Here is a 27558-nt window from a genome sequence, read left to right on the forward strand (position 1 = left end):
AACAACCTTAGTGAGTAAACTTAAAAGTGGATCATCCAGCCCTAGTCATTAACTAGCCCCAAGCTGGCAACTTGATTATTTCCTGAAAGACCCTGATCCAGAACTACCCAGATAAGTCACTCTCAGATTCCTGAGAGTGTTAAAATAATAAGCATTATTTGTGGTAAGTTTCAAGGTTTGGAGTACTATGTTATACAGTAGTAGTTAACTAATACATCTCCTTTATTTGCCAGTGTGGCAAATTGTGTTGATTGTTCACATTAAATTAGTCTTGTAGTTTTGAACTAAAGCCCACTTGGTATTACTGTATTGTCATTTTTTTTTTCTTTTTGGTGAAAGTGTTACTGAAATTTACATGCCATATAATTCACACATTTTAAGTATGCGATTCAGCATTTTTAGTATGTTCAGAGTTGTATAACCATCGCCACAATTTTAGAACATTTTTTTTTAGTTTAAAGAGAAACTCAGGGCCCATTAGCTATGATTCCACAATTCTCCTGTCTCCCCAAGTTTGGCTCGTATGTTTTGAATTTTGATCCATTTAATTTTTGTATGTAGTGTGATAAAGATTCAATTTCATCGTTTTACATGTAGCTTTCCAGTTGTCCCAGCTCCATTTATTGAAAAGACTGTATTTTCCTCATTGAGTGGTCTTGGTATCCTTGTTAATTAATAGTTATTTGGCCATAGATGAATAATTTTGTTTCTAGACATTCAAGTCTGTTTCATTGATTTATATGTCTCTCCTATGTAAGTTCTACACTGTCTTTAATACTGTTGTCTTTTATTAAGTTCTAAAATTGGGACATAGTAGTTCCAACTTCGTTTTTCTTTCACAAGATTATTTCAGCTATTTTGAGTCCCTTGAGTTTCCATATAAATTCTAGGATCAGCTTATCAATTTTTACAAAGAAGTAAACTAGTCTTCTGACAGGGATTGCATTGAATCTGGATTATTTTGAAGAATATTACTATCTTAAATTTGAGATCCATGAACGTAAAATTTTTTTCATATATTTAGATCTTCTTTAATTTCATTTAACAATATTCTGTCAACTCTAGAATATATACTTTACGCTTCCTTTGTTAAATTTATTCCTAAACATTTTATTCTTTTTGATGTTATTGTACTAAAATAGTTTTCTTATTTTCAGTTGTTCATTGTTTGTATATAAAATACAATTGATTTTTATATTGATCTTGTGTCCTGTAATGATGGTGAACTCATTTATTAGTTTCAGTTTTTACTGGATTCCTTAGAATTTTCTGTATACAAGGTCATGTCATCTGCAATTATAGTTAGTTTATACTTCCTCCATTCCAATGTAGATACCTTTTATTTCATTTTCTCACCTAATTGCTTTGGCTGCAACCTCTAGAAAAATGTTAAATATAAGTAACAAGAGCAGACATCTTTATCTTATTCCTCATTTTATTAGGTGGAAAGCTTCTAGTCTTTCCCCATTAAATATGTTTTCTGTGAGTTATTTGTAATGACCTTTGTCAGGTATAGGAAGTGCCCTCTGTTCCTTGTTTGTAGGATGCTTTTGTCATGAAAGGGTGTTGTTGGATTTTGTTAAATGCTTTCTCTGCATCTATTGAGATAATCATGTGGTTTTCATTTTTGTATTTTTGTTTTTATATATTTCTGGTTTTGATTTGCTAACATTTTCTTGAAAATTGTTTCACAGAATTCAGTTCATGAGGAATATTGGTCTTACTTTTCTATATGTCTTTTTACAGTTTTTGTATCAAGAATATCCTGGTCTCATAAAATTTGTAAAATTGATATTTTTAAATGTCTGAAAGAATTCATTAGAGAACCTCTATGGGTCTTGAGTTTTCTTTGCTGAAAAAGTTTTGAATTATGAATTCAGGGTTTTCATAGATATAAGGCTCCTTAGGTGTTTCTATTTTTTTTTTTTTTTTTTTTTGGCGTTAGTAATTTTGTGTTTCTTCTAAGATGCTCTGTAGCATCTATGATATTCTCATTTTTATTTATATTAGTAATTTATGTTTCTCTGCTTTTGATTGGTCTGGCTTAGGCTTTATCAATTTTATTCCTCTTTTTAAAAACTGGTGTTGCTTGAATTCTTTTTTCTTTTGTTTAATTGATTTGCTTTTCTTCTACTCACTTCGAGAATAATTTGCTCTGATTTTTCTAATTTCTTTAGGGGAAAACTTAGATCATTAATTTTCAGTCTTTCTATTCTAATATAACCATATATAGAAGCATAGAAAGTATTTCTCTCTAATCATTGTTTGAGCTACATGCCACACAGTTTTGTGTTTTAACTCATTCAATTAAAAATATTTTCCAATTACCTTGTAATTTCTTCCTTGATATGTGGTTTATTTAAAAAATTTACTTATATTTTTATTTTAGAGAAAGAGGAGAGCACGTGTGTGAGGACAGAGAGAGTTTCAAACAGACTCCATGCTGAGCATAGAGCCCTGTTCAGTGTTCACTCTATGACTCTGAAAAACATGACCTGAACCAAAACCAAAAATCAGATGCCTAACCAATTGAGCCACCCAGGTGCCCTGCCATGTAGTTTATTTAGAGATTATATTTTTCAAGATTTTGCAGTCATTTTAATATTGATTTATAATTTAATTATGATAAAAAATCATAACTTGTATGATTCTCCATTTAAAAAAGTTTATAGACCTATTTTACAGCCCAGCATATTGTCTGTATTGATGGATTTTTCGTTATACACACATGAAAATATTATGTATCCTATAGTGTTCTATAAATGTCAGGTTAAATGGGTTGATATGTTAAAACCTCAAGTAACAGTGTTAGAATTTTTTTTAAGTAGGCTATCTTTTAAATAAGTTAAAGAAAGAGAAAAAATCTTTAATATTTACTGACAGACATTTCTAGTGCTTTTTACCATTTGATATAGAGCTGAGCTTCTATTTGGTAATACTTTCATCCTGAAGAATTTCCTTTTATATTTCTTGTTGTATCATTTGACCACAAATACTCTCAACTCTTTTCATTTGAATTATCTCTATTTTGCCTTCATTTTGAAGAATCTTATTCTAGATACAAAATTATAGATTGACAGTGTTGTATTTTCCTTTCAGCACTTTAAAGGTAGTGTTCTGTTGTCTTCTACTTTGCATTGTTTTGATGTCATTTTTACCATTGTTCTCTGTATGTAATGTGTCTATTTTTCTATGATTGTTCTTAAAATTTTCTCTCTTCATCATTAGTTTTCAGCAGTTTGTCTTCCTGTGGTTTCCTTTGTTTCTACTTCTTGATGGTTTTATAGAATTTTTTTTTGGGGGGGTATGGGTTTATAGTATTCATCAGATTAGATAAATGTTATATTTCTGTATTTACCTACTTATTACTTATTAGCTAGCTAGCTCTCATTTCTCTTTCCTCTTCTGGAAGTCAGATTATACTTATGTTAGACTGCCTGATGTCTTCCACAAGTCAACTGCATAAAGCTTTCTTTTATTTCTTTTTAGACCCTATCCTCCTCTTTGTGCTTCAGTTTAGGCAGGTTTTTTTTTTTTTTTTCTATGTCTTCCAAGTTAACTGATCTTTCTGTAGTGTCTAATCTTCTGATAAGCCTCTTCAGTGAAATTTTCATTTCAGATCTTGTATCTTTCAGTTCAGGTATATCCATATAGTTCTTGTAATTCCATTTCTCTATTAAATAGTTCCTATTTATTTCCTTATTATATTCATATTTTCCTTCAAATTCTTAAACACATTTTAAATAAACGTTCTAACATTTTTTGTCTACTGATGTAATTTCTGAATCTGTTTCTGTTGACTAATTTTTCTCTTGTTTATAGATCACCAATTTCTCTGCATGTCTAGTATTTTTTTTACTATAATTCATAGTAGATATGAATAGTCTGTTTTTGAATGCGTAGATGTTATTGTCTCCTTTTGAGTTTCATTTAGGGAGGAAATTAATTTCTTTGTGACCAGTTTAATTTATTTCAAGTCCTCCTTTAAACCTTGGTTAGTGTTGGTCCAGACTAGACTTTTTTTGTAGGCTCCATTAGTCCTTTCCTAAGACCTCGGGGATCTCTTTTGAATGACCAGGGTACATTGCAGTCTCCCCTTTCTGGCCAGTCTGCTCTCTGGCCAGATTCATTTCCAATCTTGAAATGAATATTCTGTATAGCCCTGTGCACACTCCAGTAATTGTTTGGTTTTATCTTCTCTGTATTTTTCCCTTTGTTATTTAGTTTTCGTTCTTAGACTTGAGGAGACTTGCTCTGGACATTGCAGTTACTATTCAGCCAAGTGGTCATGGGAACCCTTGTGCAGTTATCTGGAACTCTTTTACTTTATAGCTTCTTTGTTTCTACTACCCGGCCCCACTAGTTCCTACTACCTGAGTAGCGTCAAACTCTCATCTCTCTCCTTTCACTGAGCAGTGCCGCCATAATGTTTGATCTCCCACTTCCTGCATGACTATCTGAAAATGCTTCCAGGGGAAATGTCAATTGATAATGGGGTTCCACATAATTATTTTCCTTTTCTTAGGGATGAGACTGGCACTGCCTCTTGCAGTATCTAGAAGGAATTATATTACACATTTTTTTTTTTTTCTGGTGACTTTATCATGGCTAGAAGCAGAAGTCTGGATTCATTTTTGATAATTTGCAGTGTGAACGAATGGAATAGAATTATTTTTCTGTCTCTTTCTTGTCTGTTTACACAATCTCAAGAAGTGATTTTTACTCAGTTTGTCCTCTCAGCCTTGCACTCACTGGCTAGGTGCTGCTGTAACAGGCATGGAAATATTAAGGTTGTTATCTTCCATAATACTTACAAATGTCAAGATCATTTCCACTTTTCTAGGTATTACCCTGTTTTTAACTCCCAGAATATTCTGGGAGGTATTCCTGGTCTTAACTGCTTGCTTGCTTGTTTATATATATATATTATTTATATAAATAAAGTAAACTCTCTGCCTAACATGGGGCTCAGATTCATAACCCTGAGATCAAGAGTTGCATGCTCTACTGAGCCAGCCAAGTGTCCTGGTCTTAACTGCTCTTTGAATTATCTTGTGATCCACTATTATAAGTTAAGACCATTAAATTTGTGACAGCTGCCATAAAAAGTACCACAGAATGGGTAGCTTCAGCAACAGAAATTTATTTTCTCGTCGAGGCTAGAGGTTCCAGATCATGGTATCAGTAGAATTAGTCCCTTCTAAGGGCTGTATGGAAAGGATCTATTCTACACCTCTCTACTAAGCTTATAGATGGCTGCCTCCTCTGTTCTCATGGTGGTTCCTCTCTGCACACACATATCACTCTGGATGTTCAGATTTCCTTTTCCTATAAGGACAAGATTAAAGCCTACCCTAATAACCTCATTTTAACCAAATGACATCTGTAAAGACCTTCTCTTCAAATATAGTCTCATTCTAAGGGACTAGAAGTTAAGACTTCATGAATTTCAGGGGAGAAGGAACAATTTATCCCATAGCACCAATCATTTCTCTCATCTCTTTATTTATAACCTTGCTGTAAAACTTGATATCCTTTGATATTTCATTGTTCACCTGCTTATGCCTTTAATCCCTTTTAATTTTTTTTTAAATTAAGTTTAATTTTTATTTTTTTAAACAGGAGAGGAAGGTCAGGGGGAAAGGGGGAGAGAGAAACTAAGCAGGCTCCATGTGCAGCACAGAGCCCAATGTGGGGCTCGATGTCAAGACCCTGAGCTCATGATCTGAGCTGCAATCAAGAGTCTGATGCTTAACCGACTGAGCCACCCAGGCACCCTGCCTTTAGTCTCTTTTATTTTGCAACAATAGGTCAGGTTCCCTTAAGCAATCTTTTTAATCTTTTCAAGAATCACTGACCCCCTTCAGAAACCAGGGAAACCTATAGAGAGCTGCTCTCCCCAAAATGTATATTTTCACACAGGAAATTTTACATACAAGTGGGGGAATTGTAGGATGCCCCCATCCATCCATGCACCCACAAATGTTCCTTGGTTTTAACCCTTCAATTGTAGTTTCTGTTAGCTCACTGTTGGCGTCATTTATGAATCTCCCAGATCGTACTCTGAGTCACATGCAAATAATGAACATTGACTGAGCCCAGGTACATGAATGGATTGTGCAAAAAGTTATAGCTACAGAAAGAGAAAAGAAATCCATCACTCATGGTCAGCTCTCTCTCAAATCTAGTTCATAGGCTATAGTGGTAGGTGGTCATATATAAACTTTTAGGAGGTGTTGGCTTTTTTCCCTTGCATTTAAAGAAGTTATGTGCCACAATGTGAGGCAGATAAATCATGATTCACTACAACAGCAGAGTTGTAGTCAGTTATATAAATTGCCAGTGAAGCACTAAATCTGTCACTTTGTGTGTTCTGACCATTTAACAGTTGGAATAGTGTTGCAAAAGAGGACTGACTGGAAACAAAAGAAGCAAATGCAGTGGCAGATGCAATTAGCAAGATCAATGGTTGGTGCTAAAGGTTCATTGTTTGGTCATTTCGGTTGGCCAAAGGAAAAGGGATTGCTATCCAAAACACTCCACTAGCTATAATCTGCTGGAAGAGAATGCAGAAAAGTGAGTTGCCCAACCTTACAACAGTGTGGAGAATATTTTTCTGCTTACTATGTTCCCAGGACGGTGGCCAGAAGATCATGCTTCACTGTTCTTTTCATTCATACTTTTGATTGATGATATAGAACTTTTGCTCACTCAGTATACTTCTTTCTAAAGTAATTTATTATTATTATTATTAATATCATATTATTTTTACCATAGCTGTTCACTTCTTTAAGGAAAATCTCCTGACCATGTTTGAATCCTTCCTGACCATGTTTTGAACCTCAATTTATTACAACTCTCTTATTCCAAACTAGAAGATTTTGTGCTGTCAAATGATAACCCCAGGACTGCATGAACTGTAGCAAACACCACTTTTTTTTTTTTTAAGATTTATTTATTTATTTATTTATTCATTCATTCATTCATTCATTCATGAAAGACAGACAGAGAGAGAAAGAGAGAGAGAGAGAGAGAGGCAGAGACACAGGCAAAGGGAGAAGCGGGCTCCCTGCAGGGAGCTTGAGTGGGACTTGATCAGGGACTCCAGGATCACGCCGAGTCGAAGGCAGACACTCAACCACTGAGCTACCCAGGAGTCCCTCAAACACCACTTTGAATAACAATTTTTTGTGTTGCTAAGATTTTTGTAAGTTGGCGTTTCATTGTCTTAGAGCGGTTTTGATAAGTGTGACCCTGAAAATGTGTCAGTAATAGTGATAATGATGATCCTAATAGCTAGATACCTCTTCTAAATCAGATAGTTATTCCTAAATAAGATATACCCATGAGATGGGGTAACTGTTTTGCCCACTTTACAGATGAGGGAACCAAAGGCTAGAGGAGGTGACTTGACAGAGTCAGACTCCAGGCTTTTCACCATTATGTGTGCTGTGTGGCAGTGATTAGGAATCCGCTAAGTGCTTCACAAGTGGGTATTCTCTAACATCTTTCCAAGCTTTGTGAGAGACCTAGAGTTCCCTCTTAATGGAGCCAATAACCTAATGAAACCTGAGAAACGGTTTAGGAGCTGTTTAATTGGGACACCAAGCATACCTGCAGGAGGACTGCAGCTCAGACAAAGATCAGCATGGCTTCACATGGTCTAAAAAAATGTCATGGGCTTATGGAGCTTAAAGAACAGAAATTTCTCAGCATTCTGGGGACTGGAAAGTCCAAAGTCAAGGTGTTGGCTGATTGGTTTCCATTGAAGCCCCTCTTCCTGGTTCGTAGAAAGATATCTTCTTGTCATTTCTTCACGTGGTAGAGAGACAGGTTATCTGTCTGTGTCTCTTCTTATAAGGGCACTAATCTCATTCATGAGGATCTGCCAATGTGACCTGATAATTTGGCAAAGGCCTCACTTCTAAATACCATCACATTAGTGGTTAGGGCTTCAATAATAATAGGACAATCAGCCTATAGCAAGTAGAGATGAGAGTTCAGCTGGCCTTAAAAAAAAAAAAAGGATAGCAATGATATATATTAAATTATTAAATTTCTTGCCTTAGGTACACATTTAATCTATTATTTTGCCACCGTTCTTACCTCCTCAATACCTTCATTCATTACTAATCACAACTCCTGTCTATTTTTCATTTAGTTATGTATTCTGTGACTGGTTAGACAACTCTGAGCATCCCAATGATGGAACTGCTAATGCTGTTCTTTACCATTTAGGTCAGCTGGTTCTTAGAGTTTATGACATCATGCACTACTTAAGGAACCTAATGAAAGCTATGGGTTCTCTCTAGGAAAAAAAAAAAGTATACATGACCATTGGAACTGGGGTTAAAAATCTCTGTATTCTCTCTCTCCCCTGCCCCTTTAAAGTAAATAAATCTTTAAAGAAAGAAAAGGGGGTGCCTGGGTGGTTCACTTGGTTAGGTGTCTGACTTGGTTTTGGCTCAGGTCATGATCTCAGGGTTGTGAGATTAAGGTCCAAGTTAGGCTCCATGATCAGTAGGGAGTCTGCTGGAGATTCTCTCTCTCCCTCTGCCCTTCCTTCTTCTCACATGCTGTCTTTCTCCCTCTCAAATAAATAAATCTTTAAAAAATCTCTGCCTGGGGACACCTGGGTGGCTTACTTGGTTAAGTGTGTCTGCCTCTGATCCAGTCATGATCCCGGGTTCCTGTGATTGAGCCCCTGCATTGGGATTCCTGCTTGACATGTAGCGTGTTTCTACCTCTCCCTCTGCTACTTCCCTTGCTTGTGCTCACTTGCTTTCTTGTCAGATAAATATAAAGTATTTTTTAAAAAGATTTTATTTGAGAGAGTGAGAGAGAGCATAAGCTGTATGAGAGACAGGTGGAGAAGGAGAGGCAGACAGACTCCTTGCTGAACAGGGAGCCTGTTGCAGAACTCCATCCCAGGACCTTGAGGTCATGACCTGAGCTGAAGGCAGACACTTCACGGACTCAGCCACCCAGGCACCCCTCCTGTTAGATAAATAAATAAAATATTTTAAAAAAGAAAATCTCTGCCCTGACCTCACCATATCAACTTAACCACTATTAAAAGGCACATACTTTTCATCTCTCAGTAAGAAAAATTAACAGAAGAACATGTTTTGCAAGAGATGGTAGGTGGCCAACCGTATGAAAATCTAGTCACCATCATTTGTGATCAGAGAAATGCAGGTTAAATTGTATTGCCATTTTTTAGTATATCAGTTAACAAAGACTTTAAAATAGAATAATACAGAGTGATGGTGAGGGTTTGGTGAAATGAATATTTTCATACATTGCTGTTGGGTGGTAAATTCGTGTTGTTATACATAACTATATGTGTTGGGCACTGTAGAAGCTCCTCACCTTTTCTAGTAGTATGTTTCTTTCTGGAGATCTGTCCTCAAGAAGTAATCCAGAACTCAGTTAACAAAGACTTTAAAATAGAATAATACAGAGGGATGGATATGTGTGTGTGTGTGTGTGTGTGTGTGTGTGTGTGTGCGCGTGCGCGCGCCCACATGCGTGTGTGTGTGTGTTGCCGCAGTATTTATAGTGAAAATTTTGAAGCCACCTTAAAGTCCAACGAGAAAAGAATGGTTAAATAAATGCTGGTAGATTATGGAATAATAAAATGACATGGGAAATGCTAACAACAGCACACCATAAGGTTGAATCTACAGTGTGATTCTAATTATAGAGAAATGTTTACATAGCTACATTAAAATGAAATTAATCAAAAAGTTTTTGACTAAGATCTTTGTATATTGGGACTCTAGGTTTTTATTTTTCTAGTCCTTTTTTTTAATTCTTCAAAATTTCTACAATGTATTTGTTTAGCTTTATTAACTATTATCAAGTTAGCTTTCTCTGCCCAACAAAATGCCACACAACCTAGTGGATTAAGACAAAGCCATTTTATTTGCTCCTACTTCTCTTGGTCTAGACTGTCAGCTGGTATTTCCTTGATTTTCTCATGCATTCAGAGTCAGCTGGGGGGTTGGTGGTTGAGGATGCTCTCATTTACATATTTGGGGGCTGGCAGGCTGGCAGCCAAGCACTTGCCAAGTCTCTGCTTGGTTTATATTTGCTAATGTCCCATTGTACAAAGCAAGTCACAAGAGTGAGCCCAGGGTCACTGTGCGAAGGAAGTAAGGGCACTGTCACAGAGGGGGTTATTGTAAACTGTTTTTGCAAGCCATCTTTAAAATTCCATTAAAAAAAATTATAAGAGACTCCTCCCTAACCTAAAGTCCTGACTTGATAGCCTCAGAGTCATAGTGTCTTTGCGTTGGTGATGTCATATATGTCACCTGTTTATTCCTTCATGACCATGATGAGTAGGGGAGAGAGCAGTGAACACATAATTGACAAACAGCTGGTTCTCCACTGGTTTTCCAGCCTCCTGTGCCCTGCGCTGCCTTCCCCAGTTGAAGTAGCCAGGAGCTTGGGATTGTCTAATAATTTTTCTTCCTCGTTAACTGAAACTTCCTACCATACACAAAAGACAGCCAGTATCATAGCAATGGCATGGAGGTTAATGGGCTTAACAGAGAAGAATGCCCATTTTCGGGGCCTGATAGGAAGTGCAGTTTTGTTTTTATACTTTTGCTAATATTGTTTTATAGCTTCTGTAAGAATGCAAATGCATTTAATTTGCAAATTTTCCATGTCAAGGTAAAAATGTCTTCTATTACTCTCACTTTGGGTGACAGGGAGGCAACAATTTTTGTAGACATCTTATGAATCGTCTGTTGAGGCATTTTTTAAAAAGTGATGTTGTGAATAGCTGGAAGAGCTAATGTAGTTAAGCACCCGGAATATTTTTTCACAGTGTATTTGTTTCCTGTTGGCGCAGTAGCAGATTGCCACAAATTTATTGCCTTGAAACAATACCAATTTATTTTCTAACGGTTCTGGAGGTCAGACATCTGAAATCAATTTCACGGACCTAAAATCAAGGTGTCAGCAGAGCTGGTTCCTTCAGAAAGCTCAGTGGGAGAATCCAGTTCCTTGCCTTTTTCAGCTGTAGTGTTTGCTGCATTTTTTGCTCTGTGGTCCTCACATTGATTGCTTCCTCATTCCTCATAGCAGGACCACTGCAATGATATCAGGCCCACCGCGGGGGTGGGGGGTGGAGTGGGGGGTGGGGTGGGGGTGGGGAGGCTTCCCATTTTCCAATTTTCCAATTCCTAATCACATCTGCAAAATCCTTTTTGCTATATGAGCTGACATTCACAAGTTCTGGCGATTGGGACGTGAAGATATTTGCAGGACCATTGTTCCCTATCACACATAGTAATTGTACACATGAGCTTCATAATACAACTACAGTTGTGCATATCATTTCTTTTTAACCCCCTTCTTGGTGGGCCCACCTCGCATCTTCCAGAATCTTGTAAACTGGCTGGTCTGTGTGATATCTCTTGACTTCAGGATCCTAATTCCACTGAGATTTGAGTCTGCGTTTTTGATGATGGGTGTAGGTGCATGTACAGCTTGATTTTCATTATTCATATTGAATAGAAATGAAGTTTGTATTGCCTGCTTCACTCATTCTATGTATTGGTATTATGACTAATAGTTTCTATCACAAAACTATTTTGAAATAGGAGTGTTTCATGACGTATTTTGACAGCAGCAATGTCATGCTTCTAGCCGCTCTGAAAGGAGTAAGTTACAGGACACTAACTTAATATTCCATACCTGAGTAATCAACCAAAGATGGCATGTCCAGAAATAGCACTAAAATGTCAACCACAAAATGTCTTTAAAATAATCTCATTCAGAAGACATGAATCTTCCTTATTTGCAGTTTTGAAATACCAAAGTTTTTAAAGACAGGGAGTCCTAAGTTATTTCTTTTTCAGAGATGCCAGATGGATGTTGAATTAGGTCCAGTTTTTAGTTTTTCCTCAGTTAATTTTTCAAGTTTGCGGCGGTGTTCTGGATCGTTATCAGTAAATCGAGGCGCTTTTCCTCCCCCGGTTCCCCACAGCCCCCCACAGCCCCCCACAGCCTGGCATTAGCGTGGTTGCCTTGGTACCTGTTCCTGAAGGATGTCTGCAGCGAGATTTGGTTGTTTAAATAGCACGACTTGTCATCTAAAAGTAGAAGTCATTAGCACGACGCCGTTTGGCTAGAGGTGTCTTCAGTACTGTTTTTAAATTTTTCTTATTTTATCACTTTACTGTTAATGTTTACACATTTCACCCCTGGAAATTTCAGGGCCTGGTTCACAGTATGTTTCTGGAGTGAAAAATGCAAAAACATTCTCCTGAAGAGTCTCCTGAAACTTGTGCCAGAAACAGTGGCCTGAGTTAGACATACCATGTCTTTTAAAAGATGTGAACTTTGAAATTCCAGCCCTATTATTACCTTGCACGATTAGTAATACTTAGATGTTTATAACTGTAATCCATAGTTGAACAGCCATCTGCTGTGTTTAAGGAAAAGGATTTCTAAACTTCTTGCTAGCTTATGTTTGAACTTTAATTGGTCTTCACGGTGATTGTGAATGTACCGGAAACATTTATTTATCTCAGACAGAGTAGCCTGTGTTTTTGTTTAATGTAAAAATTGAATTGGGTGCTTTGGGAGGATTTGTATCCATTTGTCTCCATTCCGCGTATCTCCTCCACGTAATTATTACAAAAGATGCAGCCAGGCGCAGCATCTTCGCTCTTGCCTCCCAGGTGAGTTGACCTAAAGTCAGAAACTGCTGTCACTGCATGGGTGAGGGTGGCAACATGCTCCTTCAGTAGTGGGCTTCTCTGTAGACACGCCGCCAACTGGCAGCCTGTGTTGGGAGGGATATGCAGTAATTAGTTGCTTGAAACTCTTCCCTCGTTAACTCCAGGTAAGTTATTAGAGAAAATGTTCTGGAGTTCAGAGTGATGGTTTTGAACACAAGAAATTAGATTTAGCCATCAGAATATGTCCGCTATTTGTAAAACAGTCAAATCCTAGACAGTTTCTTTCCTCATGTGGAATCATATTTTGTCATTAAAATAAGATCTTGCGTGAACCTCATGGCTCACTTGGTCTAGTAGATACAGATCATAGATAATGAGGTCTGGTTTTTAGGTACATTAAATTTTGGGCTTTCTTTACTTTTTCTTTCTTTGGTGAGGGTAGGGATAGTCAAGGACAAAATGAAGAGACCTCATTTTTTGGTACCAGCTAATTCAATTTGGAAAATAATACACTATTGCTATTATGTAGTAATTTATATTCATTATTTTAAATAACTAAAACATTCAAAGGGGTAAAAAAAAAATCCACTCAGAATCTCAGCAACTTAATTATTACGTTTTAGTGACCATCACTTGAGATAAGTCTGTTGATGTGGACAGGAGGATATGTCAAGAGATATAAAGGCAATATATTTATAAGTAAAAAACTTGGGGGGAGGGCAGAGGGAGGGAGAGAATCCCAAGCAGGCTCCACATCCATTGTGGAGACTGATGTGGGGCTTGATCTCACAACCCTGAAATGATGACCTGAGCTGAAATCGAGAATTGAATGCTTAACAGACCGAGCCACCCAGATATAAAAAAACAAAACAAAACAATGTTTTTAAAATGTTAAATTTTATTTAAGAAAGGAAAATCAAATGAAGAAATTATTAAAGTTGTACTAATTGACCAAGAATATCAACGTATTAATTCCTAAAAGATCACTCTAAGTAAAAATAAAAATTACGGGTAGCATTGAGGCCTCTTATACATAGATGTCAAGCTATACATATGGATACACTTCAGCATTTTACATATAAATATATGTAACTATCTTTTTAAAAACTATGTTTCAAAATGGGTTGATGGCTTTTTTTTTTTTGTAAGATTTTATTTATTTATTCATGAGAGATACAGAGAGAGGGAGGCAGAGACACAAGCAGAGAGAAGCAGACTCCATGCAGGGAGCCTGACTTGGGACTCATCCTGAGTCTCCAGGATCACACCCTGGGCTGAAGGCGATGCTAAACCACTAAACCATTGGAGCCGCCCCAGAGTTGATAGTTTTTTGATTTGTTCCTAATTGGCTAGATTTAATGATTAGGTAGTTGTCTTGCAGAGAGGCTGGTTTATGTCCTGACTTCTTGCATACTTGCAAATACCTGCCCTTCATTATTTGATAAATAATTTATTTGTCTGGGTATAAAAACCTTGAGTAACCTTTTCTTTTCCTAGAATTCTGTAGGCATTGTCTTTTGACATTGAATGTTACTAGGGAGACCTCAGAAGGCAGTTTGATTTTTTCATAGTGAGGGTCTTGTCTTTTCTTTTAGGCTAGCTTTAGGATTACTTATTTATTTTCTCTCTCCTTCTTTCTTCACTATATTTATTAAAGCATAATATACATAGATAAAAGTCCATATGGCATAAGCTTATAGCTTAGTGGATTATCATTCTGTATAATTTCAAGCATCAACTACACAGGTCAAGTAATAGAAAACCCACAGCATCTTAGAAGTCCCCCTTGGCCTCCTTTCTGCCCCAAGGTAACAACTGTCTTATCTTAACTTCTAATACTATTATTTAGTTTTGCTGGTTTTGAATTTTATATAAAGAGAACTACTTAATATGTACTCTGGCTTCTTTCATTTGACATTGTGTTTTGAGGTTCATCTGTATTGTTGCATTTGGCTGGTTTCATTCATTTTTACTACTCCCATGTGATTTATTCATGCATCAGTCCTGTTTCTCTGAGATGTGTATTTGCTTAAAACAAAATCTCTCCTACTTTTTAGACCTTGCCCTTTGGGGGTCAAGAGTGGAATCAGAGGCTCTCAGAGAGCCTCCTCTCCCTCCTTTTCTGCCCCTTCCCCCTCTCAGGGGGTGGAGATGCTTGTTTGCACATCACCCATCAGTTCCTCTTGTGCTGCTTGCTATGGAACAGGGTTATTCTGGGAATATTCACTTCCCCCCCATTTGTCTAGCAGACCCTCAGACTTAAGTATCAGCACTTCAAACAAAAGGGCCATTTGATGGGGCATTTAGGACTGTTACAGTAATCTCTATCATGCTTGAATGCTGAGGAGCTCTGTGTCAGCTACCAACATTCCCTCTCATTTTGGTTGAAATCTCCCAGAATTCAGCTACTGTTCATCATAATTTCTGATAGGAGGCGGTGATGTTTTACTTGTTTCATGTAAGAGCTCATCCTCTTCTTCCTCCCAATGGATTTTAAGAAAGGGGAATACAGAAAAATGCTTTTCCACCATCCCAGTTAACTGGATGGCTCCTAAGTTACCTTAGATTTGAATAAGTATGTTTAAAATCCACGGCTGATCATTCAGATTGACCAGTATGGGAAAACAGTGCCCTTTGGGTGCCATCTCCATTGGTCTTCTTCCTTACCTGCCTTGCATTGAGCCTCCACCGTTCCGGGTCCAGCCTCTTGCCAACCTGTCTCTTTCATGACCTGCATTAGTTGAGGCTGGTTATCTCAGAAGAGTGCTTTAACCAGTGGGGGTAAATTATAGCATGAGGCCAGCTTTATGTTCCTTTACAGGTTTTTAATATCAGGGAATGGAGAATTATTGTAGGCTGCCTTCAAGTAGGAGCTTAATATTATCATTCATCATCAAATAGCATCTGAAAAGTGCCATTGGAGCTCCTGCTCCTCTGCTTCACTGAACTGTAGTGAGGCACTTTTTGTTCTGCTGTGTGTAATTTGGTACCAACATGGCAGCCCCCTGAAGATAGAACCATAACTTTTACAAAGGAGCAGGACTTCTTTGAAAAATGTACATAGTTTAAAGATTTAAAGTGGCAGCAACATTTTTGAGGAGGTATTTTCTTCAAAAGGATGAAAAAATACTGGCTATTGTATAATTAAAGAGAAATTTAACCTTCATGTCTGGTTATATTCGTCTTTTTCTCATCTACCAAATGGTACCCGTAGTTAAAAAATGCCAGTAAGGGGATGCCTGGGTGGCTCAGCGGTTGACTGTCTGCCTTCCGCCCAGGGTGTGATCCTGGAGTCCCCGGATCGAGTCCCACATCGGGCTCCCTGCATGGAGCCTGCTTCTCCCTCTGCCTGTCTCTCTCTCTCTCTCTCTCTCATGAATAAATAAATGAAATCTTTTTTAAAAAAATGCCAGTAAGAATAATGAAATCAGAATGCCACACATTTGACTCCCCCAGCTCAAATTGTGTCAATTAATATAAGTTACAGAGTATTTTATAGGAATATATAGTGGTTTGAATTATATATAAGTAGTATGCTCTTCAGAAAGCTTGATTTTTTTTTTTTTTTTTTTCCTAACCTCTGCTTTCTGGAGTATTGTCTGTTTGGCCCTTCTAAAATGTTAGATGGGCATGTTTCTTGAAGATACTTAACTTTAATTGGGAATTGTTTTACTTATGAGTTCTACCTTCATGATCTCAAAGTAGCTCGTTGTCTCTCCTGAGAATCCAGACCATATACCTGATGGTCTGTTTGCACTCTGTGGTCTCATGGGTCCATCACACTGGCCATGCTTGAAACCGTGCTCGTCTCTTCCTGAATCGTGTTGAAGTTGGTGATGACCACTCTCCATGCGTTTGCCATAGAAAAGCCTGGGTATCACTTCTTAAGCTTTTTCAAATCAATTTTCTAAATCAGAAGTGCTCCTCTTCTTTCTCATTTAACAGTAGAGTAGTAGTACTCACTGTGGTAGTGATAGAGTATATTTCTGTTGTACTTGCTGTGTGCCAGATACTGTTCTGAAAGCTTTACATCTGTTACCCGTTCTAATCCCTTCGTAACCCTGAGAGGTGAACACTTATCTCATCTTGCAGAGGACGGATGCAGCAGGGATACAAAGAGTGTACGTGACTTGCTCAAAGGCAAAGTAAGTGTATCTGGGATTTGGCTGGAAATACATGGAAAGGGATGAGGATTGCCAGAATATTGTTCTTCTGTTGCAGTTATTGGTACACTGGCTGTTCTCTGCCCATTTCTCACCCAAGTGTATGAACGTGTTGACATTAAAGAGTTGGTCTTGAATGTAGCCTAATTAATAAAGAACAATTTATAAGTCATTCAACTATCATTAGTAACAGGTTCACCTGGAACATTGCTTGGGCAGCTGCTGGGGGCTCACTGCCACATACCAAAGTGCCTTTGTGGCAAAGACTGTTGATTGTCTTGCACAGAGTGACTCACCTGTGCAGTCTCTGGAGGTCTGAGCTATGGCTTTCCTGCTTTAACCCTTTCATTGTTTTATACACGTGCAGATAAAGCCCAAGCTCCACAGCATGACTGATAGGGCTCCTGATGGTCTAGTGCCCCTTGCCTGTCTCCATACAAGGCTCCCTTTCTTCCCTGTAATTGTGGTTTTGGCTCTTTGCCTCTGATGATTTCCCGCCTTATCTGAAGACCCACTAAGATCCAGACTTGTTCCTGATCTCTGCCTCTATGTCTACTCTGTATCTAGTGCCTGTTGTTTTCTGATTATCTCCTTGTTATATTTATTCATTGGAACCACTAGACTACAAGCCCCTTGGGGCCAGTTTCTTCTTTGTGACAAAAACTATACTAAACAAGTGTTTGTTTATGGACAAGTACTTTGATTAATCAAAATCAGGTATGTGGGGCAGACTTTGTGCAGCTCTAGTTACTTGACTATCAGGAGAATGAAGACAGTGGGTGTTACAGGCAGCACTGGTCCCCACTTTCCTACCCTCCTTACACTGAGATTCATGTGCAGAACCCTGACACCCAACCTTAAGATGAGCTCTAATCCAGTTTGACTGGTGTCTGTAAGAAGGGAGACAGCAGGGCTGCACACACAGAGACACAGCAGGGCTGTGCTCCCACAGGACAAAGACCAATGTGAGCTCACGGTGAGTGAGAAGGCAGTCGTCTGTAAGCTGAGGAGTGAGGCCTCAGGAAAAGCCAAATCCGCCAACAGCTTGATCTTAGACTTCCAGCCTCTAGGCTGGTGAGAAGATAATTTGATGTTGCTTAAGGCACCTAGTCTGTGGTATTTTAGACGGCAGCCCTAGCAAACTACTGCAGTGCCATATAAAATAACTTCTGAAAACCTATGTGATATCTGAAGTTGTATGTGTGCACATGTTAGGCACATGAAAGAGAATTGTGCTCCTTGGAGAAATTTATTTTTGGCATAGTAATAGGAGAAACTCCAGTACTATGAGAAAATGTTTAGCAAGAAGTAATGGGGGTTTTCTGCCGAACCTGAATTAACTGTAAATTCCTAGGACTTATTCATTCCCTAAATGTTCTCATTGATATTGTACAAATTGTTTTGTGTTGTAAAATCAAGATCATTTATGTAATTCAGCTATTGTCTGTAGTCAGTGAATCTGTGCATTTCTGTTTGATTTGTATTTAGGATTTGTATTTGTAGGTATATTTCTGAAATACATATATTTACTTGCTGTCTGAGTATTTTATATCTGTTTTATATCACAGTCATGGTTATGTGCTGTTTTAGGTGTAGTCAGCCGTTTTATGCTGACCCCAGCACACTTCAGAGCATGTTTGCCATTGTCACTGTCTTTTTTTGTTTTTGTTTTTGTTTTTTGAAAAGGGAAGAGAGAGGAAAGAAGGAAAATGGGCAAGAATAAGCAAACAGACAAACTGGTCCTTTCTGACAACTCACCATGGCATGTAAGGAGCAAAGCTTGGCGTGAATCTCATTGCTGCCATTTGCTGGCTCTGTGGCCTTCAGGAAATGACAGAAGTGTCTCCAAACCTCATTTTCCTTAACTGGGAGGCCCCTTCACCTTTTTCAAGTGCCTTCGAGATCGTGTACAGAAGGCATCCAGCCTAGTCAGTTGTACATAAATACAAAAAGTGTTTTCCTCATTTTCAAATTCTTTGTCACTTAGGCCATACATGTTGTTTTCTCTCTGTTGGGGTGAGCTCGAATTGTGCACACTGACCGTAAACACTGGTAATAGTCCACCGATTGGACACACCTTTGGGGGCTTGCTGCGATGCTGTTGAGTCTTTACCTTCCACTTCCCGGGCAGTCTTTTTCCCTGCCCAGCTCACTGAAATCAGCAGTGTTGGTCACCACCACCAAATAGGGCAGCAGAGGGCACACATCACAGTCTGTGGTGGGCTGGGATGAGGTGTAGACCATCAAGTGTGTTATTGCCTTTAAAACTTTCCTCCCAAGTCATGTGAAAGGCACCCTTAGGGGACCACCTCTCATCCTACTTGAGAAGTATATCACCGTCATTCATAAGGCACCAGGAAAAGAAAAATGTGTAAGACAAAATCCCCATCCTATTTCATAGGGAGGGATGCTGAAAAGGAAACATTTTGGTTATAATTCTAGTTTGGTTACGTGATGGGAGTTACAGACACAGCAGCCGCTGCTACAAGCGGAGCCAGGCACCACACAGAGCGAGACTGTTCATAACAGCTTCTGTGTCCATGGAACTTACAGTGAAGTTGGAGAAACAGACCAAAGGAAAAAAACAAGCAAACAAAATTCTAAAATACAATAAATACTACAAAACAAATAGGCTTTCTGGTAGACCAAAATCACAGGGATCAGATTTCTGTGGAGAAGTACAGACTTGTCTGAAGAGGTGACATTGAGTGAGTTACGTTTTGTCAAGAGGCCCAGGGAGAAGGCATGTTGGTCGGTGGAGGAGAAAGGCCAAGCCACGTTTGGCCGTGGTCATCCAGTAAGTCACACGTTGTTGATGCAAGGGGCGTCTGGACGCCTGTGAATGAATTTGCACGATAGCATTTTTAGGGTACAGGTGTTTAAAAGTTGAAGCCACTCTTCTGACCACTGTGCGTAGCCTACTTTGTTTATCCTAGACTTGAGCATTTACGATTTTAAATTTGCACTATTGAATACAAGGCCCGGCTCTCGATGAAGCCTTGGGCCCCGTTTGCTTATATTTGCTGATGTCAGATTAACTACCAAGTAAAAGTTTTTTCCTTGTGAACACCTCTTTTAGATATCCAGGTTTTAAAGATTAAATAAAATAATAAATGCAAATAGTTTATAAAAGTTCACAAGTAGATAGTTTACTACTTTCAGTTGTCATTTTGTTTTTTTAAACAGCTCTTGTTAAAAATAACATTAATTCTAGTTCTCTTTTTTCTGATAACCGTTTTTATGATGATAATGGTTAAGGAATATCAGGGTAGTCTGACATTTGATGGTAGCAAGCTGTAATTTTGAGATTGACCACGCCGTGTAAACTAGTAGCAGTCAGAAGACTTGTTTCAAAGTGCCAATGCCTGGAGCCAAGCCAGAACTTGGCTAATTTGAGCTCTGTTTTTTGGTTAATAAATTGAGTCTCTGAAACACCTTCACACATTGAAAACAATTTTGTATTTGTGTTTGTTGATTGTTTTTTCCCTTGAGTAGAGTATCCTAGTACTTTCCTTTTTTATTGTTTGTTAACTGTGACAGTATTTCATATTTTTAACCCAAGACAGTTGGCTTTCCAAAAATACTGGAAACAAATTCATGATGCAATCATCCTCACCCAAATCCCAAGTTGTGGTGGATCTCTGTTTTCTCTCTGTTATTTATAGTCAACACTTTTTTTTCATATGTTAGGGATGGTAAATTATCTAAGTAGATCCTTGGGGAGTAAGGTAGACTTTTTTTTGTTGTTGTTGTTGTTGTTTTTTACCATGAGTTGTGGTTATTTCACTTTCACGTTTCTTAAGCCTTATTGTAAATTTTTTCAAAAGATTTTATTTATCTGACAGAGATTACAAAGCGGGGGGGGGGGGCGGGGAGCGGGGGGGAGGGGAGAGAGGGAAAGAGAGGAAGAGGTTGATAAGCAGCCTCCCCACTGAGCAGGGAGCCAGACCCTGGGTGGAGTGGGGCTTGATCCCAGCACCCTGAAATCATGACCTGAGCTTCGCGAAGGCAGACGTTTAACCGACTGAGCCACCCGAGCACCCCATTATTGTTAAGTTTTTTAATATGTATTTATCTGCTTCTCTCTTTGGGCTCTGCTTGACTCTAGATTAGCACCAGAAAGTAAAGTCCTCTTGTTTGAGTTTGAGATGTTTATTTGCCTTGTATCGTTTACACCGAAAGACAGTATAGTTATCTGTAAAAGTAGGAACTTACCAGATGTTTGAAAATTTTTCCCCGGACTCTATGGTCTTTCTGTTATAGGATGTCATTTTTGCTTTTATTTCTCAAGTCCTAGGGGAGGGTGAGTGTGTATGTGGGTGTGTACATGCACATGCATATTTATACACATGGAAATCCTGCTTTAAGATAGTTGTGGTTTTCTTTGCATTGTATCTTGGTTCTGAGCCATTATTGTTAAACTCGAAAATAAGTGAAGGTAAATTCATCAAAACTCATTAAAATCGGTTGTTAAAACATTACCTAAAAAACATTTGGCGTTTTACTTTTAGTGTAATTTTGAATTCACTGGAAATTAAATTATAGTTGTGCAGTTTTTCATGTAGATTTAGCATTTGTGTCACTCACGATTCTTAATTATCTTTGTACATATTTTATATGACATAATATCTGCACTCTTACCATCTACAGCCTCTGCAGAGAGGGTAACACATGGCACCAAAGTAATAAAAATGTAAGCTCTAGAGTGAGGAGCAAAGCTGAAACAAGCCATTTTTACATATAATTTAAGTTTAGGTTCTGTGTAGTAGATTGATCCCTTACTTAACCTTTAATAAAATTGGATTCAAGGGTATTTATATATAAATAAAAAAATAAAATTAATTTCGTTTCATACTTCCATATGAGCAAGTACTTGGTAATATATTACAATGACACTTAAACTTCAGTATTAGTCCCATTGGCTGAAAAATGGCCATACTTTGTAGCAACCATTTTTGAGGTCAGCCATTAAAAAGTCGAGTTGCTGCTATTTGAGAGGGTCATTAGGATTAATTTATTATTATTAAGAAGGTGGGATCATATTCACTGATTGAATCAGTTTATGTTTGTTTGGCCTTTATCTCCTATAGAGTTATCTAAGAAGTCATTTCCTCTCTTCACATAATTTTGAAAATAAAATTTGATAGAAATCTAGATATGCTTAAGACTCTGACCGCACAGGCCCTCACAGTCTGCCAACTTCCCTTAATGAGTTCCTGAGTTATACTTGCATCTAGATCTTGATCAGGTTCTAAGTAATGTTAGAATATTTTTAACACGTGCAACCTCAGAGTACCTTTACAGGTGTTGAAAGGGTGAATTAGGGAAGTGCATGTCTATATTAATGCTGCCTGTTAAAAGTAATCACTCTGTCATCTTAATGAAAGCGTATCAGCCTGAGGCATTCTCTGCCAGTGTTTGCGTGGAAAAAGAAAATACCTGGAGGCAACCAGGCTTTCAACCCTTAAGATAATGTTTCTGATGATAGAATTCTGGACCAGTGAGGGAGGTGAGGGGGTGTATTTCTGTATGTGCCCCCCTCCCCCAGAGCTTTTTAAACCTTGTCAAGTTACTAACTATTCCAGCACTACCTCACTTAGTATGTTTTTGCAGTAGGAGGAGATGTGCATCCTGTCTTGGAAAGACCAAGGGCTTTGCAAGAACCAGATAAATTGGCCTTTGAATCCCAGCTCTGCCTTATACTAGTTGTGCGACCCTAACCTCCCTGTTAGTTTTTGCTTTTTTAAAATGAGAAAATAATACTTTCTATGCAAGATTGTAGTGAGTGCTTAAGGTAATGTAGGCAAAGTTCTTGAGGCAATGTCTGGTGTCTGGTACGTTCTGCATGCTTGGTAAATAATAGCGATTATAATTACATTGACAAATATGATAATGGTAAGCATTCACTGATTGGTGGAGTTTTTTTTGATATCTTTAATAAACTAGTAATAATATATAAAAGTTCAACAGATTTCAGTACTCAGGATTTAATTTTTTTTCTGCTTTATTTAAAATTTTAAAAACCTATTAAGAAAAACCTTTGATCAGTTTTTTTAACTTTATTGGGGAATAATTGACAGATATAACTGTATATATTTAAAGTGTACAACATGATGATTTGGTATACCTATACATTAATAGAGTTATTACTAAGATTATGGTTATAAATAAACTGATTTTTTGAAGTGTGATCTCTGCACCAGAAGCATCATCTACCCCTAAAATCTTGTTAGAAATGGAAACTCTTGGGCCTTACCCAAGTCTTCCTAAATATTTATTTATTTTTTATATAGCTTCAACCTACTTTGTTTTTCATTTTAATTCAGTCTAGTTAACATACAGTGTTATGTTAGTTACAGGTGTACGACATAGTGATTCAGCAATTTTGTATGTTACTCAGAGCTCACCTTGATGCATGTATTCTTAATCCCCTCCACCCATCACCCGCCTACCTCCCCTCCAGTAACCATCTGTTTGTTCTCTATGGTTAAGAGTTGGCTTTTTGGTTAGTCTCTGTTTTTCTTTGTTTTGTTTCTTAAATTCCACATGAGTGAAATCATATAGTATTTGTTTTCTTCTGACTGACTTATTTTATTTATACTCTCTAGCTCCATCCTTGTTGGTACAAATGGCAAGATTTCATTCTTTTTTTTGCCTGAGTAATATTCCATTACACACACACACACACACACACACCTCTCTCTCTCTCACACACACACACACACACATACACATGCCACATCTTTTTTATCCATTCATCTCTTGGTGGACACTTGGGCTGCTTCTATATTTTAGCTATTATAAATACTATAATAAACATAGGGGTGGATATATCTTTTCAAATTAGTGTTTTAGTAGTCTTTGGGTAAATACCCAGTAGTGTGATTACAAGATCATAGAGTAGTTCTATTTTTAACTTTTTAAGGAATCTCCATACTATTTTCCAGAGTGCCTGTACCAGTTTGCATCCCCACCAACAGTGCACAAGGATTCCTTTTTCTCCATATCCTCATCAACAACCTGTTGTTTCTTGTGTCCCCCAAGTCTTGCTAAATCTTACAAAAATTCTGTACATTTTAACAAGGCCTCCAGGAAATTGTGATATACACTCAAGTTTGAGAACCACTGCTTCTGTGTTTCTCAAGTGAGAAACATAGAAAAGGGTAACTTTTTTGATACTACCATTCAGAAGTGACTACTGTTAGAATTCTGAGTATATTTCCCTCCTGTCTTTTCTCTTTTCTTGTGTGTACGTACTTAACTGTATTTTTTCTAGTCTTTTTCTTATGTATACATGTAAATACTTATGCTTTTTTAAAAAACATGCCATACTATGAGTTTTATAGCCTATTGTGTTCAGCTCAATATTAAGTCATAACTATTACTCCATGTCATTAAATTTTACTTGAAAACAATTTTAATCATATGGCCACATAATATGAGAGCTTATAATTTATTAAGCAACCCCTTAGACATTTGAGTTGTTTCCAGATGTTGAGGAGGAACATAAGCAACACCGAATTGAAAATTTTGTATCATAAATCACTGGGGATATTCTGTGATCATTTCCTTAGCATAAATTTAATAGTAGGATGGAATTACTGGGTCAAACAGTATGAACATTTTTATAGCTCTTAATATATATTATCAAATTACCTTTCTGTAAAGAGGTGCCATTTTCTACTCAGACCAGCCATGTAGAGAGGTATCTAATCCTCAAACCTTGGCCAACCCTGGGAATTACAGTCTTTTGAATATGTACCAATTTGATAGGAGGATGTTTGCAAACTTCAAGTGAACAGGATATGATTTGATGTCTTTCTTGTCTTTGCATTCACTTACACTTTTGTGTTCATAAGCATGAACGGGAGATACGGTCTTAGATTTCGTCTCTTATGTGTTAAGAGTGTTAATTTCTGAAGTTTACTCTTCTTAAACAGCCTGCCCCTTACTTCTTAAAGACTTCATAAGTTTCATTGAAAGGGAGCTGCAGCTCTTCTAAAGGTGTGCTATGGAACAAAAATAATTGGGCAACGTGGATGTGATGGTAAGCTCCATGTCCTTTGAGCTTTAGGGTGTAATCCGGAAGTAGAGGGCCTTGAAGAAGAGAACAACAAATTGTTTCTGTCTGTAGTATCACAAATCAAGTAGGTAATGCTATTATTAATCCTCAGTATTGCTAGTGAGGAAATTGTTGAAGGAACCTGAGACAGAATGTTAAGTAAATGCTAAACTAGCTGAAAAAAAAATATTTTAGCAATACCATGGCCATTCTGTATATGTTCCTCTTAAACAGCTTTTTTGATACCTTTATCAATCCAATAAAAAGTTATAGCACTGAAACTTACTGAACATACAATTTAGTTTATGTTGCATTAAACCAGTGACTTCTGGAGTCCCCAGAGGGAGCTCAAGCCCCCTTCGTGCTGACATTTCCAGCCTCCCTGGTGGTCATAAGGATGTCCTGAATGACGGTATTTGGGAGGCCTGAGCATCAGGAGGACTGTGAATGTCCTCGTGCACTCTGGGAACTGATGCCAGGAGGGTGCCTCAGACTGCAGCTGTGTAGGAATCTTTCAGTCTTCCAGGAAAGTAAATCAGTGTTCCTAAAGTTTATCTTAACCCTCCTTTTGATTCCAGACATTTGAGAAGCTTATGAACAGGGCCTCTCCCTCATAAGAGTGTCACCATATAAATAATACTGACTTACTACATATTCAGTTTGGGGAGGTTACAGATTCCATGAGCAAACCTGTTTGAGGCAAATTGTTTTCAAGTACATATTTTTACTCCTTTGCAGATTTCACTTAATAATAATGAGAAGAATATTTTATATTTATATGATGATATCCAGTTTATAGAACCATTTTATACACTTTCTGGTGCTCTCCAGAGTCTGATCAATTGGTACTATTATCCCCACCGGGCAGCCAAGGAAACCAAAGCTCGGAAAAACAAAGCACAAAGATTGACCCAGAGTGTCGCAGTCACAAAGTTGATGAATGTTACTTGGGATCAGGAGCCAGGTCTTCTGGCCAGATCCTCTGGGCTTTTGTCTACACTTGATAACATTACATAATAAAAGGAAAATCTGGCAAGCAAAAATGAGAACACCTCCCATTTGAAAGAATGATTAGGAAATCCTACATGAACAGCACGTTTAAAATGTGAATTTTTTAATTTAACATCCAATGGAGACTTGCAAGATTGAAGCAACTATGGGTGTGCATTGGGGCTGCCACTGCTCTTTTGTTGGGTGCTCGTATTTACAAGTGCCTGAGTGACCCTTTTTTCCATCTGACCCTGGAACACAGATATCAAATGACCAAGAAAAGCATCAGAGAGACACCTGCATAAAACACTATTTTTCTTCGTTGGTAAAAACAGGGCTTCCGAACCCTTTAAGACAGGCATACACATAAATCAGATGCCACTTTTGTTGGAGCCATTTGGCAGGATATTATTTTTATTCTTTTTTTATTTAAATTGTACTCTTCCCTGGACTAGATCGGAAGAGCAACTGTTTAAGTGTGTATCATAAAGCAGCAATACGTTGGGTATATTAAATGAACAGAATGCCTATTTTAAAAATATGTTGCCAGAAAGGCTAAGCAGACAATTGCCAGAATGACAGGGTGGCCTCAAATTCCCCACAGAATAAATTTGAGGGCTGTCATGAGACATCCCAGCTTACTCTGATTGCATTGATGATGCACGAAAGAGAAACAGCTTCAGACCTAGATTCTCAGTCAAGTTAGGGCTTTATAGACCATCTGTAAAGCATGGTGTTTGCTGCAATAGGATGATGCTGTTTTAAATAAGATGCTTTCATTTATGCTAATTCATATGCTTCATGTATTTTGAATTGGTTTTTGGCATTTCCTTTCAGTGCACTTTATTATTTTTTAATTATAATAACCCATATTTGTAAGCACATGGAATTCTTGGGAGAGAAAATAAATAGTTTACCCTTTGCTCTGCTGGTTCAGATTTCTGTCCTGCCTTAACCGTCTCTCTTAGGGGAAACCCACATTAACAATTTGATGTATGTGCCTTCCTTTTTTTTTTTTTTTTTTTTTTTTTTCACTTCACATAAACATTTACTTAGGCACATACATGGGATTTTTTTTGTTTTTGTTTTTTCAAAAAATTAAATCATAGCAAACTTAGAATACTCTTAATTTTATTATTACAGTATAGACCTCTTTCTAGGTGAATGCATGCAAGTAAATCTATTCCATTCATTTTGATAATTGTAAGGCTAGAATATATATTATTCTGCTGCTCACCTGTTGGTAAACATTCTGCTTGTTTCCAGTGTTTCATTACTACAAACATTTACTGTAACAACATAATAAGCATTATGTTATCCTTATGATCATTTTCTACTCAGTAAAGTGTTTGGCTAAAGAAGTGAGAATGTAGGAGGAACCTTCCATCTTCAGTTTGTTAACTGTAATCATGTACTTCTGCAATTAGCTGTGTGATATCTAGTAATAAGAATTACAGAGATTTATGTGTAGAATATCTCTTTATGTATGGAGAGGCCTAAATGTAGCTTTTATTTTGTGTTGGAGTCATTTGTGGTTCGCTTCTGTGTATGCACTCACTGAGGAGCAGAGGTGATATTTTAGCTGTCATAATGTCCCATCTAGACCCCTTCCAGAGCAAATCAGTTACCTGCATTTGGGCAA

General features: G+C 37.6%; 1 protein-coding gene and 1 long non-coding RNA gene across 7 annotated transcripts in view; one reads left to right on the forward strand and one right to left on the reverse strand.

Annotated features, from left to right (window-relative positions):
* RSU1 (Ras suppressor protein 1) overlaps positions 1-27558 on the forward strand; it is a 249288-nt gene that overhangs the window by 77166 nt on the left and 144564 nt on the right. The gene's annotated exons all lie outside the window — the stretch shown is intronic.
* On the reverse strand, positions 7576-8243 carry LOC140632898 (uncharacterized). Its single transcript, XR_012030544.1, has 2 exons — positions 8107-8243; positions 7576-8009 (listed from the first exon to the last, which is right to left on the reverse strand). It is a non-coding gene; the product is annotated as an uncharacterized lncRNA (long non-coding RNA).

Source organism: Canis lupus, chromosome 5 (genome assembly GCF_048164855.1).
Source record: "Canis lupus baileyi chromosome 5, mCanLup2.hap1, whole genome shotgun sequence".
Taxonomy (NCBI): domain Eukaryota; kingdom Metazoa; phylum Chordata; class Mammalia; order Carnivora; family Canidae; genus Canis; species Canis lupus.